Below are 23,027 nucleotides of genomic sequence, written 5' to 3'. Positions count from 1 at the left end.
AGCAAAGAAACAGAGAATAGTACCTATGACAGCATCTAGATCATGCAGGGTACCCATCAAGATACACAATAAAACAATGCTTTTTACTGACAGCTGACAGTGCTTATAAACATAACGAAAGAGTAGGAAAGAACAGTAGTAGTAGTAATAGTAGTATACTCCTAGTATTAGTAGTAGTAATATACTAGTAGTTGTAGTAGTAATGTACCCACATGTAAACTAATTCAGGATGCTTCAGCAAAGAGTGGTAGATGGCAGATTAGGATAGGACAGAAAAGATAATGTGCAGCAATGCCAGGAGAGGAGGGGCAATAGAATAAGGGAAGAAAACATGCAGGAAACCACTGGAATTTCATGTAAGAGAAGGAAACAAGTTGACGGATTTAGCAGACACAGGAAGAGATCATGTAAGAGAGGATAAATCATAATCCTAGAAGGTGGAAAGGTTAGCTGACAGCATGCTAATGAAAGCATCTGATGCTGATATGCCTAAATGCCAGCAAAAAATAAATATGAAGCAGAAGGAAAGGAACAGTACATGCTAAATTAGAGAGGAAGGAAGGAAGAAAAGAAGGGAGGAAGGGGGTAAGCTACTTGTTGGGCAAGGTTTAACTCATGGAACTTTGGAGTGGTAAACTATGTAGGGTCTGCAAGGAGAATGGAAAGTTTCGGAGGGGAATATGTGAGTGAAAGGTGTTAATAGGTTGGCTATTTTGAAAAGAAATGGAAGGGAAAGAACTGAATGGGAATGCTCAGTAAAAAGGTAGGAGACAAGACAGGCTGGGAAAAGGAAGAGGAGGAAGCTAGGTAGGAGATAGGAGGACGTATGTAGAGGAGAAAGTGGAAAACAAGAAAATGGAAGTCAGACATTGCAAAACAGTGAAGAGATAGAGTGCAACCAGTCTGTAATGGAGAACCCTGGATCTTGCTTAAATACAGACTCAGAATAATGGGTGGTGTGTTACCCAAGGTCCAGTGTTCCCTATTACCACTATCTATAGAATTAGTTTTTGTTCTTAAACTTTATTCCTTGTGGCAATAGATTAACAGATCTTTTGAAATTCCCCACCCCCTCTTGCTTAGTGTTTTGCTCATCACTACACCTTAGCATACTTTAAAACTCTCCAGAATTTTTGTGAACATCTCTGACATTGCCTCATATTTTTGCCTGTCCATCATAAAATGATTGATTTCTTGATAAATCAGTGAGGATTACAGTCAATAAAGCTAAATATTATAGTTTCATATTTTTATTGTTCAGAAAATACATGCTAATGCAAATCCTGTTGTTCTGTTAAATTTGTGTGTGAATTAAGAGTAGTATTTAAAAATATTGTCCCTGATTTGGGTTATTGTCTACCTATAATTTTTGTTTACTGTCATTATCTGGGTGAGCTGTTGCTCAGTGACTGCATTTTTTCTTTTACTCTGGTGGTTCATTTAGGACAATTAGTTAATAAATAAATGGCTAGGCAATATATAGGTAAATAGACAGATTTTTCTCCCATTTAGAATGTTGCTATTTTTACTTAAGTAGAGTGACAGTTAGAGAAAGATTGATAATGCAGAGACAAAATAAAAAGTAGACAGACAGATCAATCATTTCCTTAGTTATGTTTGTAACAGAGGGGTGGGGCTAATGCCTTCCTTAACCCCCAACAACTACTTTTTAAGATGGAGATGGGGAGATTAAGGGGGCAATAGCCCCCTTACAAATGTAATGAAAAAATACTGCTCTTCTAATCTCTAAAACTGTCCGAATTTTATGGTGGTAGTTGTTAAACTATGCTACCACTGTAACATTCTGGCAGTTACACAAATGCACTGATGAGGTCCAGTGTTCTCCATCATTGTCAAGTAACCATAGATAGATGGGAAGAAAGGAAGGAGGAGGAGAGAGAAAGAGAAGTGCCAGCTACGAGAGAGATAAAAAGGAGAAGGGAGCCAAGATGCAGAGAATGGGACAGGCAGTGAGGATAACTCATGAAGATAATGTAGCACTAGTGACGGCCATGAAAGAGGCAATATTACATGGAGATTGGGAGGAAAATGGGCAGAGAGGTATGCTCATTCAAAGAGGAAGAAGGAGCACTAGTCAGGCAATACTGATGGTCAGAATGAAGAGGTAGCATAGTTTGTGCAGCAAAGGGAGGGTGTCTCGGGGTTGTGCCCTATGATTTGAAAAGGTTTCAAGTAGGAGTAATACCATGTGACAGAAAGTGAAGTTGGAGGGAACAAAGAGAAGTTTTTGGTGATTACACATTTAATCAGCAAAGAATTAAGAAACTTAGCAAGTGATACATAAGAGACCAGTTACAATGAACTAACCTTTGGACTTAGGCTTAGCAAGACTGGGGAGGAAGTGAGTATAAGATCAAAAATGAAAAGGGGTGGGCAAATGTTGTGGTGCACATAGGCAACAATGACTTTTCAGTGGAGACAATTGAAGTGGTAACAAATACTCTAGGGTAGGTGGCAGAGGATGGCGGGTTTGTCATATAATTTTCAGAAGTGTTACCTGTGCTAGCATCTAGCACACCAAAGAAAAAGAGAATTTGGGTCTATATTAACTATTGGGTGAAGGGATTGGGAATAGTCAGAAGAGGATGCAGGGAGACCTGGCAGAAAGATCAACTCATTATTAGACAGCATCTTTAGTTTAGCCCAGAATGAACAGTGGCGCTTAAAGATGTTTTGAAAATCACATCTCCGTGATCATACCTTTAAATTAAAATGCAAAGGGAGATGGGGTGTTATGGACGCATAAGGAGTAGGCACACTGGCAGTAGACAGAAAAAGAAAATGGACACAGAACATAGCAGAAGAACAAAGAAATGTATCTTAGAGTATGGTTGGGAAGTATTACAATGCAATGTAATGGAAAAGAATATAGAGAAGCTATAAGCAGCAATACAAGAGGACAGGATTGACATTGCTGATATCACAGAAGTATGCGACAGTGACAAATGATGTGAGACACTTAGATATCATGGTATAGACTGATTAGGAACAACAGAAAGAGCTGAACTGAGAGTGGCAATCAGTGTAAGGGATAGCTATAAAAATGTCAGAGAGGAGGAGGAAGAGGTGGAACTCCACCTCAGTGCAGGAGAGGGAGATGGTAGGGTCAGAATCAAGGGAAAGTGATCTAGTGGTTATAGTAGGGGAAGGAAGCCAGAATAATGGAGGAATAATGAAGCCTATTGCTATCTAGACACAACGGTGAAGGAGAATGACAGAATAACTGACAGAATAAAAAAGTGTGGTATGAGAGTGAGGGCTGCAATTATGAAGAACTCCAAGTATGTTGGAAGACTAGATGATTCTGAGCTCCAGAGAAGAGAAGAAAAGGAGAGAAAAGTGACTGAGGCCTTGGACCATGAGAATCAACCAAGAGGAGGAGTAGGAAAAATCAAGGAAAGTTCAGCTCCTAGCATACTGGATGGGCAGGGAAGGTCATGAGAAAATCCTAAGAGAAAGACTGGTTGCTTTCTCAGAGGAGAGCAAGCTCCAGGACAACAACCCACATGGGCTTATAGCCAGAAGAATCTGTAAGATGAGTCTGACACAATTTTAAGTTTTATGACTGGGTAAGAAGAGAATTTCACAGGGAGTACCAAAAGACATGAGCTACCTGGAGTTCAGCAATGCCCTTTATTTGGATCACACAAATGGCTGCTATGGGAACTGTAAGGTTTGGGATAGGACCAAAGACAGACTGGACTACAGCATGGTAGGAAGATAGGACACAGAGTTTCTGGTACTGTGATACCACAGAGTTTGTGGTATTGCTATAATGTCAAGAATAATGGAGCTTGTGATGAGAGTAACAATGCCATTAATAAGTGACAAGAAAAGTAAACGAGGAGTAAAACTAGTTAAGTGCTGGAGCCATTACCCTTCAATGTGTACATTGTAGACATGTCTGAGTGAAGAGAGAATAGAAACAACATCTTTACTGACAGCACAAAGAAAGATTCAGCACTGGACAGTAACAGATAAGTCTAAGGAAGGACCTAGAAAGGATGACCAAGTTGGTAGAAAGGGCTTTCCCTTAGTCAAATCAAAAAGCTTTTTAACATGCTACATTTTAATGAGTTTTCTTAATCACATGAAAACTGGGGATGCACACGCCAGTGCGTTTCTTTGTGCTGGTCCCAAACCCGGATAAATGGGGAGGGTTGTGTCACAAAGGGCATCCGGCATAAAATTTTGCCAAATCATACATGCAGACAACAGTACAGATATACATACCGGATTGGTCAAGGCCCGGGTTAACAACGACCGCCACCAGTACTGTTGGCCAACAGGGTGCTGGCAGAAATTGGGCTACTGTTGACCGAAGGAGGAGAAGAGGGGGAAGGCATGCCCAAAGGCAGATAAAGGCTAGGACTGTGATAGTGAGGGCCAGAACTTTGAATGTTGGCAGTATGACTGGTATAGGGAGAGAGCTAGCTGATATGATTTACCGAAGTAAGGTTGGTATATTGTGTGTGCAAGAGACCAGATGGAAGAGGAGCAAGGCTAGGTGTATCGGAGGCAGTTTCAAATTGTTTTATCATGGTGTGGATGGGAGGAGAAATGGTGTAGGTATTATCCTGAAGGAACTGTATGCTAAGAGTGTTTTGGAGGTGAAAAGAGTGTCGGATAGAGTGATGTTTATGAAGCTGGAAATTGATGGTGAAATGATGAATGTTGTTAGTGCATATGCTCCGCAAGTTGGGTGTGCAATGCATGAGGAAGAAAAATTTTGAAGTGAGTTGGATGAAGTGGTGATGACTGTACCCAAGGGTGAGAGACTGGTGATTGAAGAAGATTTCAATGGGCATGTTGGTGAAGGGATCAGAGGGGATTAGGAAGTGATGGGTAGGTATAGTGTTAAGCAAAGGAATGCAGAAGGTCAAATGGTAGTGGATTTTGCGAAAAGGATGGACATAGCTGTGATGAATACATATTTTAACAAGAGGGAGGAGCATAGGGTGACATACAAGAGTGGCGGAGGATGCACACAGGTGGATTATATCTTATGTAGAAGGGCCAGTCTGAAGGAGATTGGAGACTGTTAAGTGGTGGCAGGGGAAAGTGTAGTTAGGCAGCATAGGATGGTAGTTTGTAGGATGACATTGGTGATCAAGAAGAGGAGGATGAGTGTGAGGGCAGCACCAAGGATCAAATGGTGGAAATTGAAAAAGGGTAATTGTGAGTTGATGTTCAGGGAAGAATTAAGACAGGCACTGGGTGGCAGTGGAGAGTTACTGAATAGCTGGGTAACTACAGCAGAGCTAGTAAGAGAGATGGCTAGAAAGGTGCTTGGTGTGACATCTGGAAAGAGGAAGGAGGACAAGGAGACCTGGTGGTGAAATGAAGAAGTACAGGAGAGTATACAGAGAAAGAGGCTGGCAAAGAAGAAGTGGGATTGTCAGATAGATGAAGAACATATACAGGAGTATAAGGAGATGAGGTGCATGGCAAAGAGAGAGGTGGTGAAGGATAAGGATAAGGCGTATGAAGAGTTATATAAAAGATTGGACACTAAGGAGGGAGAAAAGGACCTGTACCGATTGGCTAGACAGAGGGACCGAGGTAGTAAAGATGTGCAGCAGGTAAGGATGATAAAGGATAATGAGGGGAAACATACTTACAAGCGAGGAGAGTGTGTTGAGCAGATGGAAAGAGTACTTTGAGGGGCTGATGAATGAAGAGAATGAGAGGGAGAGAAGGTTGGATGATGTGCGGATAGTGAATCATGAAGTGCAGTGGATTAGCAAGGAGGAAGTAAGGATAGCTATGAAGAGGATGAAGAACGGAAAGGCTGTTGGTCCAGATGACATACCTGTGGAAGCATGGAGGTGTTTAGGTGAAATAGCAGTGGAGTTTTTAACTAGATTGTTTAATGAAATCTTGGAAAGTGAGAGGATGCCTGAGGAATAGAGAAAAAGTGTTTTGGTACCGATTTTTAAGAATCAGGGTGATGTGCAGAGCTGTAGTAACTACAGAGGGATTAAATTGATCAGTCGCAGCATGAAATTATGGGAAAGAGTACTGGAAGCTAGGTTAAGAAGGGAGGTGATGATTAGTGATCAACAGTATGGTTTCATGCCAGGAAAGAGCACTACAGATGCGATGTTTGCTCTGAGAGTGTTGATGGAGAAGTACAGAGAAGGTCAGAAGGAGTTGCATTATGTCTTTGTGGATTTAGAGAAAGCATATGACAGGGTGCGTAGAGAGGAGTTGTGGTATTGTATGAGGAAGTCGGGAGTGTCAGAGAAGTATGTAAGAGTGGTACAGGATATGTACAAGGGTAGTGTGACAGTGGTGAGGTCTGCGGTTGGAGTGATGGATACGTTTAAGGTGGAGGTGGGATTACATCAAGGATCTGCTCTGAGTCCTTTCTTATTTGCAATTGTGATGGACAGGTTGACAGACGAGATCAGACAGGAGTCCCCATGGACTATGATGTTTGCAGATGACATTGTGATCTGTAGTGAGAGTAGGGAACAGGTGGAGGAGACCCTGGAGAGGTGGAGACATGCTCTAGAGAGAAGAGGAATGAAGGTCAGCAGAACTAAGACAGAATATGTGTGTGAATGAGAGGGAGGATAGAGGAATGGTGAGGATGCAGGGAGTAGAGGTTGCGAAGGTGGATGAGTTTAAATACTTGGGATCAACAGTTTAGAGTAAGGGTGAGTGTGGAAGAGAGGTGAAGAAGAGAGTACAGGCAGGATGGAGTGGGTGGAGAAGAGTGTCAGGAGTGATTTGTGATAGACGAGTACCAGTAAGAGTGAAAGGGAAGGTCTGCAAGAGGGTAGTGAGACCAGCTATGTTATATGGGTTGGAGACAGTGGCATTGACAAAAAGGCAGGAGTCAGAGCTTGATGTGGCAGAATTGAAGATGTTAAAATTTGCACTGGGTGTGACAAGGATGGACAGGATTAGGAATAAGTATATTAGAGGGTCAACGCAGGTTGGAAGGTTTGGAGATAAAGCCAGAGAGGCAAGATTACGTTGGTTTGGACATGTGCTGAGGAGGGATGCAGAGTATATTGGGAAAAAGATGCTAAGGATGAAGCTGCCAGGTAACAGGAAAAGAGGAAGGCCTAAGATAAGGTTTATGGATGTGGTGAGAGAGGACATGCAGGTAGTTGGTGTGACAGACCAAGATGCAGAGGACAGGAAGAAATGGAAACAGTTGATCTGCTGTGGCGACCCCTAACGGGAGCAGCCGAATGAAGAAGAAGATGAAATGTACTATGAACAAATAAATAATCCATAAAATAAGTGAATAAATAAGTACATAAGAAGCATTTTTACAGACACAAATATTTAAATAATCTTTTAGCCCCCCCCAACTCACACCTCCTAATCTTGTATATACTAATTTCTAGATCACACAACAGTTAAGAAAAGTAAAAACACAAGAGACTTCATTGTAGAACAGTCCTGCACAAAACAGACTGTTGTTATAAGTTCCACAGGTTTTCAAATTATCATGACCTAAAGAGTTGCTAAAAGGTAGCAGTTGAGGCTCATTGAAGGCAAATGCAAAATTCTACATCTGAGCCATAACAATCCAAGTGTGATGTGTCAGATAAGAGGAAGTAGAACTAATGATGGCAGAAGGAAAAAGATCTGAATGTGATTATTATGTCTGTAATTGATCACTTATAGCCTGAGAGGGGAGCAAACAAAATGCTGGGGTGAATCCTAAGGATGTTGGACTAGAGAAATGAACTAATGCTCTTGCTGTACCTATCTTTGATGAGTAATGTGTGCACTTCTACAGGCCATATACTGAAAGGGGCATTAAGCTGCTGGAAGAAGTCCAGGGAAGAGCAATGAGACGGTATGCAGGCTGAAGAGGAAAGGGTAATAGCAGAGGTTAGAGGAGATGGAGCTTTGCTTACTAGAGACCATACATGCATATTTGTATGTAAACTATTGGCAGGGAGTCATTTCATGTTGAGTTATTAGGTTGTATTGTTTAGAAGACATTAATGGTGAATGCATTTTCCTGGCTGCTATAATGCTATCAGTTTAGGGAGTGTTTTCAAGTTTTATTGACCATACTAATTCCAAGTGAGTCTTATATGGAATCACTCGGCACTGTAAACAATAGTGAAACTTGCTGTATGCAATTGTGGCTAGTTTTTCACTTTGATTACTATGACTTAAGAAAACAGGAACATGACATAATCATATATACTTATTTTTCATTTCTGTGATATTTAAATCCACATAGTGTTTGCCTTATTTGTAGATTTTGATAGCATAAGATAGTATTTTTACCTAAAATTATATAGTGTTATTCTTACTTTTAGCATTCATTATGATAATTTTCACATTCTACATAGTATGTGCTGTGGTCAGCTATCAACCCGTGTCTGTCTTTGCTCTGTATTTAGATTCTAAAAACATACAATAGCACTCATGATGTCTAAGTTTTATGATATTTAATTTCACATAGTACTTGCCTTACTTAAAGAATTTGATAGCATAGGCTAACACTCATACATATCAACAGTTGGAATACCTTAATGATATAAAGTGTGATTTTTATTGTCATTAAATTATTTTACATAATATATACTGTGATTAGTTGCCAATCTGTGTTTGTTTTTACTTGGTACTTTGATTCTAAAGACACATCATGGTACTTATCACTCCTACATTTACCATTATAACAGAAGCAAACACCTTTTTTAACTAGCTTTGTTTTAGTCTGCTCACCTGATAAGTTTCCTGTTCCTAGTGCTGATGAAATTAGAATCCACTCATTTAAATCTTGGACTAATTATCTTGATCTGTTCAATACTTATTCTATATTTTGTGAATTCAGAATCTTTGACTGGGTTTGGTGTATTTACACAATAGCTTGAGCCCTTTAGTTATTATTCGTAAGATCTTGTTCAATTTAGTTCATACTTAGCTGAGTTAATTAACTTTTACAACTGTGTAGATCTTATAAGTCAACATCTGATGTTGTCAATTTTCATTCCGTCCTTAACTGATGGGTTCAGATCTGATCCTCGGGTCTAACTTGGCTATTGCTAAAGCTCATGGCAACTAAAAACACTCTCGAGCTTCTCCCTTACCCATAATGCACCAACCCTAAGTTACATCAGATCTTGTTTGCTGCTTTACGTGAAAGAAGTGGTTGACCCTACTCTTGAGCTTTAGATAAGTTGTTGTGTCTTTCGGCTTTTCCCAGTTAGGGGTCGCCACAGCGGAACTCCGGCCCGCTAATGATTGGCAGTAGATTTTTACATGCCAAGTTGCCAGCCCGAACGGAAAACCTTATTGAGCTTTAGATAAGTAATCTTTATTATTATCTTTGTTTCTTCTGATATTTCCAAGTATTTCTGATACTTTCTATTTTTTATCTTACCCATTTACAAAAAGAGTACATCTCTTATTACCATAAACCTTCAACAAGAAAACTTTATACAAGTAAATGGAAAATATTTGTTTACTGGGCCCAACAAAATCATGCTGAGCCATTTTCAGCCTGGCTAAATAACATACTTGAGTTTTTAGCCTTGTTTTTTAAAGAAGGGGCTAGTTCTTCAACCATTAAAGTTCAGTTAGCAGCAATATCAAATTTTCATATTGGATTCAAAAGTTCTTTAGTAGCCTCTCACAAATTCTGCAGAGCTGTGTTGTGAGGCACTCTACTTTTAAGACCTCCATTTAAGGACCTGACTCCTCCATGGGATCTCAATCTGGTACTGTAAGCTCTAAAACATTCCCCTTTGAACCAGCAGCTACATGTGGCCTTAAGTATCTTAGTAGGAAAACTGTTTTTCTAGTAGTCATTACCTCTGCTAGACAAATTTCAGAGATTCAGACTTTATCTTCAAAACTTCCATGCTTGATCTTTCACAAGGATAGAGTAACACTACTAACTAATGTCTCCTTCCTTCCCAAGATGGTGTCAGAATCTAATATCAATCAATCCATTAATTTGCCAGTATTTTTCCCTAATTTTGCAAACAAGGGTGAATACATGTTACATTTATTGGATGTTTACAGATAATTAAGTTTTTACCTGCACAGAACAAAAGACATAAAAACAGACCAGTTGTTTGTTTCCTTTGCAGACTTGAAATTGGGTAAACCAGTTGCCAAAGTAACTTTAGCCAGATGGCAAACTGATTGTATCTCATTTGTTTATTAAAAAAATAGGTATTACTTTACCACATGCGGTATGAGCTCATTCATCTAGATCCATGACAACCTCTTCAGTTTTCCTTTCCAGGGTATCCATGGACAACATATGCGCAGCGGCAACTTGGGCTATTCCCCATACTTTTTGTTATTCATTACAAATTGGATCTGGTCTCCAGAGGTAGAGCATCATTTGGTTCAAATCTGCTCAGGAATATCCTTCCTTAGAGTCCACCCGGGAATTTAGGTAGCTGGGAACTCTGCACCATCAGTTGAGGATAGAATGAAAATTGACAACATCAGCTAAAGAAGTTATGCACTTACAATAACATTCCACCTGTGTTGTCCATTTTCATTTTTCCTCAGCTTCCCACCCACTAACCTCCATCCTTTCTATTTACAAACTTCTGGAAGAATGAGTTCTTAAAGGAATATCACTGTCCTTTATATCAAGCTCCAAATATAGTTTCTTTCTGTATTCAGTGCATGCAGTTTTATTCCTCCTTATTTATGCATGATAAATATTTCCTTTCTGGTAAAAATCAGCCACGAGCTTTAGCAACAGCTGAGTTGGATCTGACGATCGGATCCAAACCCATCATTGAGGCAGAATGAAAATGGACAACACAGATGGAACATTATGTTAAGTACATCAATTCTTTTTTTGGAACAGAATATATGTAATGGATTTGTTAAATTCTTATGTTTTGGAAGACTTGATAAAAATAACTTGAATATTCTTCTTGCATATTTATTAGGGACACTCACACTTTCCCTGTTAAGGTTTGTCCCAGCTGTGGCAAGCTCTTAGAACTTATTTCCATCTTAGACATAAAGAGAACATCAGTCCAACTGCTCTTGTTATAATGGAATTGTGTTAAAGACAGTGTCTGAATTTATATTAAGATGGCATTATGGCATAAAGCAACAAGCTCACAAATTTGATCCTGGAATTCAGTTTGATCCTACACAAATTGCTGTCAGAGATAAAACTGCATATGCTGATAGTAACTGCATATACCTTAACTCTAGCCATTCCAAAATTAGTATTTATATTACTGATCAATCTACAACTAAGATAGTAAACAAAAATAAAAGTCTAGAACGATTATTATCACACTCAACAAGATGGGAAATGAAAGAAAGAAGGTTATTAACTGCAGTAATAAAAAGTTAAATATAATGGTTCAGGGGATTCCACAAGGATAATGGAACAAACTTTGATTTGAATAGTAACAACAGTATAGAATATTGTTCTGAAGCTGCTATCAAAGATATACCTGCTGACTTCTCATATGTTTTAAAAACTTGCAAGGAAAATGAACTATCAATAACAGATACAGAGCTAATAACAGATCATTTCATACTCACAACAAAGGTATTATATACCCTGAAGTTATTATAGAGTCCAACAACAAAAAAACAGCCTAACAAATAATAGTAACAATAGTACTACAGATGGTCTTATCCAAAGCACAAATAAAAAGAAGAAATTAGGAACACAAGGGAAGACTAATGGTTGTGCACTCAATACAAATTATATTAAGGATCAGATTATAAATGAGAAGAAAGCAGGTCCAAAGGCAAATAGTAATGGTTGCATACTCAATGCAAATGATAGTATTGTATATATTAATACTGTAGATTTAAATTATAACAACTTGGCTATGCTTGACGTTGAACAGAAAGATTTATTTAATAGGCGTAATAGCAACTTGATTGTAATCAATGGTCAACAGAAATATTGGAAATTTTATTCTAGCAAAATTCAATTATTAGATTAATATCAAAACATTTATCCAGTTTAGATAAGGACAAAATTAGTCAGTGCATTATTGGGCTCCAGATTACAACTAAAGGGATGTTTCACAAGGACATCAAAGTAAAACCCAAATATAATAAAGTCGTTGTTCATGTTGGCCCTAATGATTTATACATTGCTCCTCTAAACCATATAAAGAATGCAATACTATTAATGACTGAAACATGTTTAATAGAACTTATCCTGAGTGAAATCATACCTTGTTCAAAACAGTAATTACATTTATGCAAAAGCCCACATTTACAACACATGGTTAAGACAATTATTTCTAGTTTGTAACAGTTGGTTGAGATCTTTTGGGAAGAATATAAATTATTCTATCATGTATTTACTAAGGATTTAGTTCATATGGTGCATGTTTCTTTTCAATTAAAACAATTGAAAATCTCCAACATTTTAGGAGAAATAAACATCAGAAAAAAATCAAATTACACTTCAGGACATACAGTGGATATAAAAAGTTTACACACCCCTGTTAAAATGCCATGTTTTTGTGATATAAAAAAAATGAGACCACAATAAACCACTTCAAAACTTTTCCCACCTTTAATGTGACCTATAACCTGTACAATTCAATTGAAAAACAAAGACGTCTGTTTGAGGGAAAATATAAAAAAATAAAAAAACGTACAATAAGCTGGTTACATAAGTGTGCACACTTTTAAACTAATACTTTGCTGAAGAACCTTTTGATTTAATTGCAGTGTTCAGTCTTCTTGGGTACACACCTGCCATCAATTAAAGAGACTCTGATTAACTCCAAATAAAGTTTGGCTGTCCTAGTAGGATTTTCCTGAGATTTACTCAGCTACCTGCTACAGGAAAAGCCATGGTTCACAGAAAGCTTACAAAGCATCAAAGGGATCTCACTGTTGAAAGGCATCAGTCAGGAGAACGGTACAAAAAAATGTCCACAGCATTGGATATACCATGGAGCACAGTGAAGACAGTCATCAAAAAGTGGAGAATATATGGGACAACAGTGACGTTACAAACAACTGGACATACCTCCAAAATTGATGAAAGGACAAGATGAAAACTGGTCAGGGAGGCTGCCAAACGACCTACAGCAAAACTGAAGGAGCTACAGGAATTTCTGGCAAGTACTGGTTGTGTACTACATGTGACAACAATCTCACTTCATATGTCTGGGCTATGGGGTAGGGTTACAAGACGGAAGCCTTTTCTTAAACAGAAAAACATCCAGGCCCAGCTAAAGTTTGGAAAACAATACATCAAGTCTCCCAAAAGCATGTGGGAAAATGTGTTATGGTCTGATAAGACCAAGGTTGAACTTTTTGTCCACAATTCCAGAAGGTACATTTGGTGCAGAAACAACACTTCACATCACTAAAAGAACACCATCCCCATGATGTAGCATGGTGGTGGCAGTATCATGCTTTGGGGTTGCTTTTCTTCAGCTGGAACTGGGGCTTTAGTCAAGGTGGAGGAAATTATGAATGGCTCCAAATACCAGTCACTTTTGGCCCAAAACTTTAGGCGTCTGCTAGAAAGCTGAAGATGAAGAGGAATTTCACCTTTCAACATGACAATGATCCCAAGAATGCATCCAAATCAACAAAAGAATGTCTTCACCAGAAGAAAATTAAAGTTTTGGAAAGGCCCAGCCAGAGTCCAGTCCTAAATCCAATATGTAGGGTGACCTGAAGAGGGCTGTGCACAAGAGACACCCTCACAATCTGACAGATTTGAAGCGCTTTTGCAAGGAAGAGTGGGCAAATATTGCCAAGTCAAGATGTGCCATGCTGATAGACTCCTACCCAAAAAGACTGAATGCTGTAATTAAATCAAAAGGTGTTTCAGCAAAGTATTAGTTTAAGGGTGTGCACACTTATGCAACCAGCTTATTGTATGTTTTATATTTTTTATATTTTTTTCCCCTAAGATTTGTTTGTCTTTCAATTGAATTGTACAGGTTATAGGTTACATTAAAGGTGGGAAAAATTTTGAAATGATTTATTGTGGTCTCGTTTTTTATATCAGAAAAAAAATGGCATTTTAACAGGGGTATGTAAACTTTTTATATCCACTATAACTCTCAACTATCCAGAATTTTACAGAATGCCCGGATTTTTGCTTCATAGTTTTGGTGTGCTCTTCATAACATTTTTGCTTTTTCTGCAAATCATTGAGGATTGCAGTCACTAAATAATTATTAATTTGAGCTTCAAACTTCATGTCATTCAGAAAATACATACTAATGCAAAATGTGGTACTCTAGTAACTTCCTACATTTATGAGTGATATTTAAAATCTGCCCCCCCCCAATTATTTTTGGCTTTGTCCAGCATTCTGGTGTTAAGAGGTTGACAGATGTTCTTTAAGAGGCTCTGATAATGTTATAAAATGTCACTACTGTAATGCTCAAATGCATGGTAATAAATATCATGAACTAAATAATTTATTATACTAATGCAAATACAGACTGGTAGTTATTTTTGACTGTTGAAATACAGGGGACATATGTTTCCTAGGTTAGACTAAATGCATATCTGGCAAAGTCTGGGGTGGAGATATTCTGATATTAACACATGATAGTATTAGAGAATCTCTAAAAACTATAGATAAACTCTTAGATCACGTAACTATTATAAATTGGCATGCAATAAAACTCCTCATAGTATCATACTCTGTTATCAGAGTCCAAAGATCTAGTTTGATACTCACCGAATTACTTGGGCAGGTTAGCTAACCTTATTAGAAAGGCAAACACTTTTCTAATGAGTGATTTTAATTACTCAGACATAGACTGGGGATTCCAAAGTACTAACAGTGTATATTCTAAGCAATTCACTGACATTATGTCCTTTCATAGCTTGCAGCAATTGGATAATACTAGGAGAACCGGGTCTACGGCGACCCATCGAAATTACGTTTCAACGAAATGTAAACAGGCGAACTCTGTCACAAAAAGGCATTTTTTCAAAAATGCAGTTTTACAAAAGAGAAATAAACTGAACCTCCCCCACAACACTAACCACGTCTATGCAGGGGGGGAATCCCCCCATGCACCCCCCATCCCTCGCTATGTTTATATTCTCACTCTGAGATAGCACTGCAGTGGGGAAAATGGAATATTCCCTTATCCCCACTGTGCCGTGATCTAAGCAACACCCCCCCCCCATTGCGGTTCGCTTAGTTGCCATTTCTCAAAAGTTTCACGAAAAGGAGTTTGCCTGATTACATTTCGTTGAAATGTAATTTCGATGAGTTGAAGTAGACCTGGGAGAACCACATACTAGATATTATTGTTACCAATGCTCCATATATAATTCATAATCTTACTGTCATTCCTCCATCTAGCACTGCTGACCATGATCCCATTGAATCTGAGATATCTAAATATCCTTATCCGAAATTAGTTACAAAAAATATAACTATAGTAAGACTGATCACTCTGTACTCCAACAAATCAGTCTATAATTCAGAATTATAAGATAATTGCTAATGAATTCAGTCATTACTTACTCCTCTGAAAAGAAGGTAAAACAGGGGCTGTTACATTCCTGATTAAAAAAACTGTGGGACTGGGTAATACTCCCTCAGTTATGCCAAGTAGTATAACAGAAATAATTGTGCCTATTTTAAAACCAGTTTTCAATATGCTGTAACAGAAATTATTGTATTTATTTTAAAACCAGTTTTCAATATGCTACTTTATACTGGAACTGTGCCTAATTCTTGGAGAATCTCTCACATGACCCTTATTTATAAGAAAGATAGATGAGATGAGGTTCACCATTATTGACCCATAAGCTTAACATCAGTTCTTGTTAAATGCTTCAAGTATTGTATTATGCATGATATCAAGTAATGCAACAATCTGAGGTTGTTAAACTTACTTCAACATAGTTTTAGTAAAGGTAGATCAACCTTAACACATCTAATTGAATTTTATGAATTGATTTCAGTAGCTTTAGATGAAGGGCTGACACCTGGAGTCATTTTTTTAGACATAGCTAAAGCCTTTGATTCTTTATCTCCTAGAGTTATTCATACAGCGTTGGTGAATGTAAATAGTAACCCATATGTAATATTGTGGATTATGACCAAGCTGCATGGAAGATTACTGTCAGTTATTGTCCAAGATATGCATTCTGATTATTTAACAATCAAACTTGTCATTCCCCAGGATCAGTACTTGTTCCCATTTTATTCAACATTGCTTGTGCTGCTGTGCCACATATTTCAACATTGTTGGATTAGTAAATATGTAGACAACCTTAAAGGTGGATTTGTAATCTCTAATGGAGGTGATGCAATGACTGTTAGCCTTTATATGCTGGAATTAACATCCTAGACAGACTCTATTGGCCTTACCTTTAGCATAGAAAAGTGTTACACAGTGTACATAATGGTAAGCTTAAAATTAAACACCAAATCTTTTTTCAAGGACAAGAAGTTTAAAGGAAGTTGATACTTGTAAGGATTTAAGTGTGCTCATTAGCAAAAAATTTAATTTGGGAAACAAGTTTATGCTTTACGAAGCAGAGCCATGAAACAATTAGGTGCAATGCTAAAACATTTTGTTACCAGTAGAGTGGTTGTCTGGTATTACTATATAAAATATATAAAACCTGTCCTTGAATGCAATAACTCCATTTCTGTCTACACGAATGGTGAGCTAAGAAGTTTAGAAAGTATGCAAAGATGATTTACTAAAAATTATGTACCTGTAATTTATATAATTTGGACCTTTTTAAACTTCTAAAATTATATACCATTCACTACTCATCTCTCAGAAGTCAACTGATATTCACATATAAAATATTTCATGATCTATTACTAGAAGCAACATTAAACACTGATTTGTATAGCGGTAAGGCCACTTAGAAATAATTTAAAGTTGCACATGGCACCAGTTGGGAAAAGACTTTAGACATTCCTGATACCACTGTTATGAAATAAATTACAAGCTTGCGTTAAAGTCTCAAGAAATCTGCCTGATTTTAAACTTAATCTTGACTTATGGACTGGTAATGCAGTACATGATCTGGATTTGGTCGAATTCGTCTACTTCGGTGGTCACTGGACCTGAGCACTTTCTTTCAACTTATGAACTTATGGATGATGTGAAGGAACAAGCTATGGGTGCACAAGACCATGGTACATGTGAAGGGAACACCCAAATGGGAGGGCAGAGGAAGAGAAACATTACAGGAGGCAGATTTTCAGGGACTAGTTGCTCCCGGGATATGCAGAAGCAGTTCTTCACAGAGAGGATTGTGGACTCATGAAAATGCCAGAATGGATGGTGGTAATGGAATCTATAGAGAAATTCAAGATGACATGGGACAAGTGAAGAAAGGGTGATGGGAAGGAGGGGAGGGATGGTTAAGGCAGAATGTCAGATTCACTTAAATGTCAGACTTCACAAACTGTCTCTTTCTGCAATGAAATGTAAAGTAGTGACATAGAGTTTGAAATCCTGCAACATTTATTGAGCTCATTTTCTTGAAATGTTTTTTAGGAATGGAAATGGACTTTTCCTTGAATTGGTCAGTACATTTAATATAAACAGTACAGCTTGATTGCTTTAAAAGTTAACATATTTGTTAAACAGTTTGGATACACTTAAGTTTACTGCAGTGTACTTTTATTTCTTATTAAGTTTACCAGTTTGTTTCTTAATATAATACTGCAGTTCACTGTTTATATCATCAGTATACTGCTTTAAGGTGTTAAATATTTCTCCACTGCAGGATTCCCAGTAGCTTTAACCAGAATCCTGTGAAAACGTGCATATTTCTTTTTTGTTATTTTATCAGTAGGCATCAGCAGTGTAAAAATAAAGCAATTAATACAGATGCTTGTAGAAGAAACACCATGTCAAAATAGTTTACTTTAGAGCACTCATTGATTGCCTCCCCTACTCTCTTTCTGGCATATACAGCACATAGTCCTTATGGGTATTCTGCTGTCCTGCTTGGCCATGGAGTTCCTTGGTTTTTGGTTTGTAGTACTGTTTTTTGGAAGTTTCTCTAAAATATAACTCTTCTAACCTAATTTTCTCATACCTTATTTTCCTAATTCAGCACACCACCTATTCTATCTGAATTGGTTGTTCTGTTTTAGTAATCAAGCTCATTATTACTTGATCTGGTTCTGTATCCTGTGATGAAGATGACTACACATTTGCATTCTAACAGATTTTAATAGACTCTAGTTATTTGTGTTAATTTTGCAGAAACTATTGTGTGATAAAACTTAGACACTAATCATTTATCTTTGTATCACCCATCTGAGCCTGAAAATGAGCCAACTGGATCTATAAATAAATAACCAACAATAAATACATTTACTTTCATATGCAAGTTTCATTTTGACTATAAAAAACCTAGCTGGATTGTACTTGTTTTATAGCTGTATATTAAATATGGGCTGTCCCTTTCTTTGTGTGGAGCAGAGGCCTTGAAGTGTTATTTAGGGAATGTTCCTTCTGATGTATCACATACTTGTTAGCCTCAGTAGTGTGTGCCATGTACATTTATTTAAAAGATTTTGCCATACAAGCGCCAAGTTTTTGCCATCATAAAGTATTTTCCTTCCCTTTAATTCAACCTCAGGTGTGCCCCATTAAAAAGCTGATTTAACTACTTACCTTCTTTTTTCCTAGCTCTGCTTGATGTTGCAGGGATTGTAAATACTTGTATTATTTCTTTCTGGTATTTGTTATGGCATGAGTTACATTACAGAGGTTTCTTTAGTTAAGTCATTTAGTGCATGGCAGAAGGGTTGTAGCAGCAGCAGCATATTATGGTCTTTATAAAAATGATTAATTATATCACTGACTTGAAGGTATAATAAAGGGCCAATTCATTTGTTTAGGAGTGTGAAGCCAAATCTCTGTATAAGCTGTCAGGCTTTGAAACTTAGTGAGAAACAGGGATATCTGGAACTACAACTCTGATATTAAACAAAAAAAGCTATATTAGTTACTTATTCAAGGCTGGCATTCAGATATGACTTCAAAAGCTATTTCCTAGACTGCCATTCAGAGATATTGAAGGGAGTCGCTGAAAAAGAGGAACAGACTCTTGCTAAACAGACAAAAAAGCAGTAAATCATGTTACTGGTATTTTAAGTCAGTGGATACTTAGGATTATAGAATATGTGGTGCTAATCTCGTGTTATTTTACAAGAACACAGGATGCATCATGAGAAGGGAGACTTGCCTGTAAAACAAAATCATTCAAACATTCTGGTTCCTATCAGGCTGTGACTATGTGAGATATTGCCAGATATGCCAGGAGAAGTAGGGCAGTGTATCTGTAACATATGCCAACATAGCTAGCTGGAATTTTGTAAAGAATTACATGTCATTTGTATATCAATCTGATTTGTAAAGATGATTGTGTTAAAATGTACCAACAGTGTGTCCTGCTGAACAACAAAGAAATGCACTTGTATTTCAGACTGTATTATAACTATTGAAATTAATATTGTAACAGAGGGTACTGGAAGAGAAAAGGTTAAGCTCAGCTCCAGCTAACTTTGAAAAATAGTGTGAAATTAAATTACTTAATTTAGGCAATAAAAATTGTATCTTACAGTTTTGATTGCAACCAGAGACAACATGTCTGGGAAAACAAGTACTATGAAGCCTTTTGTATTGTCTTTAGCAGTGTACTAATTGCTGCTCTGAAAGGATAGAAGTTTGAAATTGTTTTATGACTTCCAGAAGCTGCAACAGATCTTAGCATAGCTCTTCGTGTGTGTATTATTGACACATATGTGCAAGATTCTGGTTAATTTTCCAGTAATGGGGGGGTGGTAAGGGAACCAGAAGTCAGATGACCAGATGTATGTGATGTCATTCTATAATCCAGGGCAAAAATGATGTTTTAATACTAGATGAAATTGAAGTCTCTGAGCAGTCTGTTTTTGGAACCTGACAAAGAAGGACCCCTCACCTACTTCATCTTACTTTGCTTTGTAAGTGACCAGGTAATAGTAATTCTTTAGATCAGTCAGGATAATATAGTGAGATTAGCCAAGTTCTGTTTTTTTGTATCTGTGCAAATCTATTCATCTGTATTATTTTAATGTTTACTGTGACTGAAACTCTGGTGTTTATTGTAAATACAGTAGACTCCCTCTTATCCAGTCTCGGTGGGACCAGACCTTAGGCTGGATAAACAAATGGCTGGTTAATCAGAAAATTAATACAAAATAGAATTTATAGGTTGTAAATCAGCTAGAATAACATGATTTGTGTTAGTATGCATTTTTCTAATGAATATGAAGTCTAAAATTCAGATGTCTGTCATTATTTAGCCCAGAGGAGGCAGAAGTGTTTTTCCTTCTCTGTTGTCTTTTGCTAGGGCTACAGCAAAAATTTGATGGCCGGTTACAAAGAGGTCGGATAAGAGGGAGTCTACTGTAGATAGTCGATATTTTTATGTTCTTTTATTATTAAATATATTTAAACTTTTCATTGTGGTTGGTCCTTTAGAGAATATTTTAACCTTTGAGAGTACTTATATTTATTCAGTGACACTATGGATACTCCTGAAAGCCTTACTGCATTGGTCAAAACACTACCATTTGTATTAGTATTGATTTCACTCAGTATAATTGGGTACCCTTGTAAGAGCCTTAGAGTAGCTGGCTTTGGAGTGTTTGGTGGCAGTAACTACCTTATATTCTGGGCAGAAGGGGACATAGCTAGTGAATCTATGCCAGACTTTCCCAGGTGTGTGTGTGTGTGTGTGTGTGTGTGTGTGTGTGTGTGTGTGTGTTTGTGTGTGTGTGTGTGTGTGTGTGTGTGTGTGTGTGTGTGTGTGTATGCAAATCAAATCGCTTGGAACAGGGACATAGAGCACTGGTTTCACAGAAAGGGTGGTAGAGGACTTGGCTTGGAGACTCGACTGAGGACTCAACTCTACAGCTGTGCAGTGGGGAGTCTTATTGGGGACCTGGAGAGAGAGAGAAACCCAGATTCTGGACTGAGTGTGTTCCCTGTGTGCTCTTAAGTGAAATTGTGCTTGATGCAGAGAGCTACATTTGGAAATACTGTGTGTATCTATTTTTGTTCCAAGTTAATGTTCCTCTCCAGTGTCAGTGGTGAGGATTCAGGCTCCTTGATTACTGGCCCATGGTGGGGGGATGTCACACAGACCCTTTTGGGGTACGGCAAATTAAAAACAGAGCTGATACTTCAGTGATGTGAGGGCATAAGTACTTTAGTACTACAAAGAAAATCAAAATGTGATAAAATGTATTATATTTTTCATTTTATCAGTGTGGTTGTCCTGTATGATAGTTTTCAGTTTGAGATTTCCATGATAACAAAAAAAAAAAAAAAAGTAAACCTCAAGTAGCTCCGGAGGCCAGTTATTGTCTACCTCTTACAGACAGAAAATTGCCTTGTTTGGGTTTTACTGCCTCTAGACAGTCTTCTCTAGAGTATGAAAAATCATATTTTGTTTTCATTTATAAAATAAATGCCCTGCTAGAAATAGCATCCCAGGATTTTCTGTTGCCCACTTGCCGAATTTTAGGACAGACCGTAGATAAAACCTCTGAGACTGTCATTATATAAGGTCAGATTTTCCTTTGTGCCCTCCTACAAGTTCCTCACTCTCATTGTTCACAGTATGCAGTGATGTTAGTGAGGGAATTGAGCACTCACTTTCCTACTTGTACTCTCCCTGTAGACATGTGCTGTGCCTCTCTTCTCATTTCATGATTGATGTAAGCTTTCTTAGCCTCTAAAAGGGGCCTTCAGGCAATGCAAAGATTCATACCCCTTCATACATCTCAACCTCTTAGTGCAAGAAATTTGGACAAATCCTAAAATAATGGGGGGGGGGGGGACAAAGACCCAAAAATAGTGACAGATTTTAAATATTGCTCTTATAAATATAGAAAGTTGCTAGAATAATAGGTTTTGTGTTAGCATGCATTTTCAGAATGATATGAAGTCTGAATGTGTTCCATTATTTGGTGACTTCATTCCTCAGTAATTTGCCAGGAAACCACAAATTTTATGAGGAACACACCAAAAATATGAATCAAAAATCTGGACAGTCTGTGAAAATCTGGGCAGTTGAGAGGTATGTACCCATCCCCTAAAATAGCTTGGTCATTGGCAACTTGAGTCCTATTTTGCTTGCTCAGGTTCCTGTTACCAGGGTCACAAATCAAATCTTGGTTGTCAAAATGAAAAAAAAAAAAAACATGAGGTCTTTGAGACCCAAACTCTCTCCTCTCTGCAGTAAAGTCGACTCTGTGGTGCATTTCATTCAGATGTCACCTGTTTTCAATTCTGCTGTCACTGGTATAACTATGCATTGTTTAAATGTGGTGCATTAAATTCTGTCACGCTACACTTGTTATGCACTTGTACATCACATTACTGTACATAAAGGAATGCTAGTATGACTTGCATTTTCCTAAGCCATAGGCTCTTTGTGGAAACAGAGTAAATCAAAATTGCATTTATACTAGTAGATCACAGAAATGATGCATCAATATGGGGGCATTTAGTACTTTGCATGTTTTAAAGAGTTTGGACTTGCCAAAAAAAGTAAGAGAGTATGAAAGTTAAATAAACTTCATGTTTTATGAATTAAAATAGAGAATTTTCTGGATCACATGCCCCATTGCATTGTAGCAGTTACTATGAAATGCAGTATGTAGTTCACAGTAAATAAGTACATGTATACTTCATCAGGTTGTACAGACATTGAGCTCTAGAAATAACTGCTGATTTCTACTAGCACTGTTGACACAATATCTGGAAGAACATATTGATGATTGGGCGGCGCAGTGGTGCAGCGGTTAATGCTGTCACCTCACAGCAAGAGGTTCTCTGGTTCGATTCCCGGCTGGGGTGCCTTCTGTGCGGAGTTTGCATGTTCTCCCTGCGTTCGCGTGGTTTTCCTCCGGGTACTCCGGTTTCCTCCCACATTCTAAAGACATGCTTCTGGAGCATTTCTCCCCGGGCCTCTGCTGAAAACAGGATCTGTGGAACCTAGTCGGACTTTCCCGGTCAACAAATAATAAATAAAATAAA

General features: G+C 37.8%; 1 protein-coding gene across 3 annotated transcripts in view; it reads left to right on the top strand.

The window, feature by feature from the left end:
• The window catches only part of LRRC43 (leucine rich repeat containing 43), a 1,074,258-nt gene that overhangs the window by 349,576 nt on the left and 701,655 nt on the right, over window positions 1-23,027 (top strand). The gene's annotated exons all lie outside the window — the stretch shown is intronic.

This window comes from Protopterus annectens, chromosome 4.part0, assembly GCF_019279795.1.
Source record: "Protopterus annectens isolate FY-2018-M chromosome 4.part0, PAN1.0, whole genome shotgun sequence".
Taxonomy (NCBI): domain Eukaryota; kingdom Metazoa; phylum Chordata; order Ceratodontiformes; family Protopteridae; genus Protopterus; species Protopterus annectens.
The sequence above is the reverse complement of the archived record's forward strand: the minus strand, read 5'-3'. Positions and strand labels throughout refer to the sequence as shown.